This window comes from Myxine glutinosa, chromosome 13 (genome assembly GCF_964187855.1).
Source record: "Myxine glutinosa chromosome 13, kmMyxGlut1.1, whole genome shotgun sequence".
Lineage (NCBI taxonomy): Eukaryota > Metazoa > Chordata > Myxini > Myxiniformes > Myxinidae > Myxine > Myxine glutinosa.
The window spans coordinates 29,667,593-29,672,414 of record NC_136273.1 but is presented as its reverse complement, the minus strand read 5'-3'; the positions used below and the strand labels follow the sequence as shown (position 1 = coordinate 29,672,414).

Here is a 4,822-nt window from a genome sequence, read left to right as displayed (position 1 = left end):
GGTAAGGCACGATGCTTTATTGGCTCGATCACAAAAACCATGAAAGGTAACAAATGGAATAGGCTGCACAAGCCTGCAGGAACGGTCGGCCACAGACGCTCCCACGAGACGCAGGTAAGATCCTCGCGGCTCCAATCGACGAGCTCCGGGACTCCAAGGATACCAGGATGGAATACCACACAAGGCCGCCCGGAACGGTCGGCCAGGAGCTCCAACACGAAGCAGGCAATATAGGACTCACAGTTCCAATCTACGATCTCCGGGAATCACTCGTTCTCTTCCGGAATCACTCACTCGTACAATCCATAACTATAAACGATCAGCACAACTCGCTGTCGTGAGGCGTAACGAAAGTTCCCTCGCCTCGAGGCCTCGAACCTCCGAGCTGCGTCCGTATCATCAGATGGCGGCCGCGCTCTCTGACCCTCCACCAATCACGTCCCGACTCGCCTCCCAATCGCGTGAGGCTCCAAGGAGGTTACGTCAGTGGTGGGCGGGGCACTCATTTGGGTGAGAACAAAGGTGGTTTCACCGGGGGGTTTCTCACAATATATATATTGATGTACCATATTCTGTTACAAAGCATCGCTGCTGCCTCAGCAGTTTCGTGGCAAGGGCTATACTGGGTGGTTTGCCATTGCCTTCCCAGCATTAGTTAGGCCAGGAATTTAGACAGTGTAATCTATAGCTTGCCTTCTCTTGGCGAAGGACGCCGTGGGATCTTAACGTTAGGCAACTAAAGCCGGCAGACGGGACGCCCAGCTTAACGGCACAAACTGATGAACTACCCTGCCTGTGAAACGCCAGGATGACAACTTATAGTTGGGCCGAGATTCAAACCCAGGCTAGATAGCTTAGAGGAGAGTGTGCGTACCTCTAGGGCCTAGGCCATCCTACCAGCCCCGATTCATACTTGTTCTCATTTTCTTCATTTCTTTTGACCTATGGTATTCAATCAGGTTTTTGTTTGTTTTGTTTTTTTTACTCTCCCCTTCTTCTATTTTTTTTTTTTTGTTTGTTTTTTTTTTTTTTGTATACAAGATCGAGGCTCGTGAAAGAGCGAACATTAATCACACAGAAAGACAAACCGACACATAAAACATATAACATCGGGAGCGGTAGACAAGATGGGGAGAGAGGGGGAAGGACACAAACACAACATTTGAGAGCAGGGACCGAGAGACATGGAGACATCGAGAGATCTGAGAGAGGGCGAGGGCTTTGGGGGGGGCATGGGAAGGGGGCGGTGGGAGAGGTATAAAACATATGGACACTGCCAGGACTTCCAGGAAAGACATTGATGTTTGTAGTTGCGCCAACAGATTATGCTTCCACTAAGTTTGCAGATGCGATAATGGGCTGTTTGAATTGGACTTACCCCAACAAAAATAGAGACCCGTAGTCCCTTTTCTGATTGTGATCAAAGGTAAAGCAAATGCAGTCAAGTGTTAAGCTGATTGGTGACGTTTTGGTGACGCACTAACGTTTTGCTGATGATGTTAATGCTCAGTGTGGTTATGGAGCAAGCAGTATGGAGTAATAATCCATCTTAGTGATCTTCATGTTCTAGTTTTGGTATCTTCTGGTTCACATTTCCTCCTTATGCACCTTGTATCCAACAACTATTCATGTTCAAACGTGATGAGGAAAGAAGATGGAGAACCGATCAGGAAAGCCTCGAATGAGCCAGTTAGAGGGAAAAGATCAAGAGGACGACCGAGATTAAGGTGAAGAGAAGTCAGGTAAAGGGATTTGAAGTGTGTGGGATTGAGAGTAGATGATGCGGAGGATAAAGGGGATTGGAGAAGGTGGATCCCAGTGGCATTATTTTACACCAGGCCTTTTTAAAAGCAGAGTTATGGGATTAAATGGTTGGTTCACCTTTCTGCATCGCATGATAATAATTAGAAGGACGCTCGGTAGAGCACATACCTTTTCCAGGTGGAATAGTTTATGTTTTCTGTCCCACTGATAGGCCGGATCTGCATCTGGAGCTGAACCAAAATCTACTCGGCTTGTTCTCGTCACCCAACCAACTCTTCCACCTAGTTTTGTCATAACCCATCCGAAACTTTTTGAAATATCCTGCTGTATGTTGTTTTTGGCCAATCTCTCAATTGTGAAGAACTAGCGTACAAGAGGCATCGCTTCGCTGACGAGAATACCAATCTTTGCGTACTTGCTGACGATTATACTGCGTACATTTCTGTGCTGGCAGACATCACGACTCTGTCTTTGGGAGCACTGATCCTCAATTTGCTCTTCTCTTGCAGAGGCGTCTGACACCGAGTGTCTTGGTCAACCTGTTGAGAGCTCCACGGTTTGTAATTCCCAAGCAGTGGCCTCTGACGCTGCTGATGCTGTTCAACTAGTTGAGAGCGGAGCTCCTCGGTCACCTCGTCTCTGCTCGCTCTCTGATTCCTCGCATCTCGAACACACCTTCCGATTTGGCCTTTCTCTTTCCTCGGCATAGCTGCGATGGCTAATCTATGGGGCAAGAACAAACTAGAGCTTCCAGGGAAGCAGAACTCAACTGAACTGACAACAGAGAATTTTTTCTTCATGTCTTGGACTGGGTGAAAAACAAGCCTGCAAAGGAACCATTGCATGTTTTTGTCCCCCGTCGCAAGGCGGAGCGAAAGGGGGACGATGGTTTTCCCCTCCGTCCGTGTGTGCATCCGTGCGTGCGAACGTGCGTGCGTGCGTGCGTGCATAAGCGAAGGACCGAATTCTAATTTGTTGTGTGGGTGCAACCCACGTCAAAATCCAAGATGGCCGCCGCCATGTATGTCTGACGCCATGTATGTCTGAACCTTGTGAGCGGAATATCTTGAAAAATAAACGAAGTACCAACCTCTAATCTGGTGTGTGGGTGTATCTACGCATAAGGGAGAATGCTATTGAAAATTGGGTCGCCACGTCAAAATCCAAGATGGCCGCCTTGCGTCCTCCACTTTGTCAACTCACATCACTTCACCGATGGGGGACCTGGGCGTAACGCTTGTTCTCACAGGAGGAGCAGGTGTGGGAAAATCGGTTGTTATTAAGGCTTTGCATGAGGCCTATGGCGGCCATTTTGTGACGGATTGGGTTGGAATGCAATAGCAACCTACCTTGTGTGGTAAGGGTTAAACATTCTAAGTTTGATCAAAATCTGTTAATATTTGTGGACGTTAGAGTGTTAACGTCGTTTTCATGACCAAAAACAAAATGGTCGCCTAAGTCCGCCATTTTTCAACGGATCGGGCTGAAATGTAATACCAACCTGGTCCTTGGGGTAAGGATGCTGCATGTCAAGATTGATCAGAATCGGTTGATATTTGTGAACGCTGGAGTGTTAACGTCGAAAAGTTAACGGACGACAGACGACGGACGCCGGAGGGTTCAGTATGTGATGAACTCAACTGAATGGTAGTCCAGTTGAGTTGAAAATAGGGGCATTATGCCTGGGCGCTCACCTGGTAGAATAAAGCAGTGTACTACACCGACTAAAGGTATTTTAAACAGTATCACGGTATTCTGAACCAATTTCAGTGGTTGCTCGGAGACAGGGCAGCATGTAGAATTATCCTCACCAGTGGGGTCACCTGTGGGAATCCCACGGGCATGTAGGTGTATCGTTGCGATCGGTGCAGCCGTTTTTGCGGTACCCGGGACAATAATGTCAGACGGGAGTCCAAACCTGAAAATGCTGGAGACCAAAGCTGAAATTGGAAAAACAATATAGCCTATTTTACTCCAGGGGGTCCCAGGATTACCCACACAAAATTTCGTTGCGATCGATTCAGCCGTTTTTGCGGTACCTGGGAATGAACGGACGGACAGACGGACGGATGGAAATTTGGTGAGTTATAGTAAGATGGAATCATAAGACTTCAAGCAAACAAAACAACAACAAAAAATACCGATTTTGGCAGGCAACTTCCCCCCCCCCCCCCCCCCGTCCTCCCCTCCCGTTAACTCCCTTAGACCCCGATTTTTCTAATGCCACAAACAAACATTGGTACAACATGGGTGATGAAGTTTGTGATCAAGTTTCATCAATATGTGTGTGTAGTTCCAGAAAAGAGAGCACATACCTAATTTAGGGGGTCAAACCTCCCTCCTCCCCCCACACTCCCCTTTAAACCCTGATTATTTTAAAGGTGTGAACAAACGTCGATGCATCATGGGTGGTGAAGGTTGTGGTAAAGTAACATCGAAATTGTTTGTGTAGTTTCTAAGGAGAGAGCAAATACATGTTTTGGGGGGTCAAACCTGGAGCCACTTTGACCCCCGGAAGATCCCCTTAGACCCCAATTGTTTTCATGCGGTGAACAAACTTCAGTTGCAACATATCAAATATAATTTGCGCCAAGTTTGGTCACAATCCCATCAGCGGTTTCGGAGAAGTTGCAAGTGTTTATGGACTGACGGACGGACGAAGCACCATCACATAAACTCCCCCGAACAATATTTTTGTCCCCCATCGCACCGCGGAGCGAAAGGGGGACTATGGTTTTCCCCTCCGTCCGTGTGTGCGTCCGTGCGTGCGTCCGTGCGTGCGGGCGTGCGTGCGTACGTGCGTGCGTGTGTAAGCGAAGGACCGAATTCTAATTTGGTGTGTGGGTGCAACCCACGTCAAAATCCAAGATGGCCGAGCAGAATATCTTGAAAAATAAGCGAAGTACCAACTTCTAATTTGGTGTGTGGGTGTATCTAGCCACAAGGAAGAAACCTATTGAAAATTGGGTCGCCACGTCAAAATCCAGGATGGCCGTCACCATATATATGTCTGAACCTTGTGAGCGAAATATCTTGAAAAATAAACGAACTACTAACT

The 4,822-nt window shown here is 47.6% G+C and overlaps 1 long non-coding RNA gene across 1 annotated transcript; it reads left to right on the top strand.

Moving 5' to 3' along the window:
• The first annotated feature begins 1,525 nt into the window (after positions 1-1,525).
• On the top strand, positions 1,526-2,860 carry LOC137438444 (uncharacterized). The gene is made up of 2 exons (XR_010986702.2): positions 1,526-1,742; positions 2,274-2,860. It is a non-coding gene; the product is annotated as an uncharacterized LOC137438444 (long non-coding RNA).
• The last annotated feature ends 1,962 nt before the right edge of the window (positions 2,861-4,822 follow it).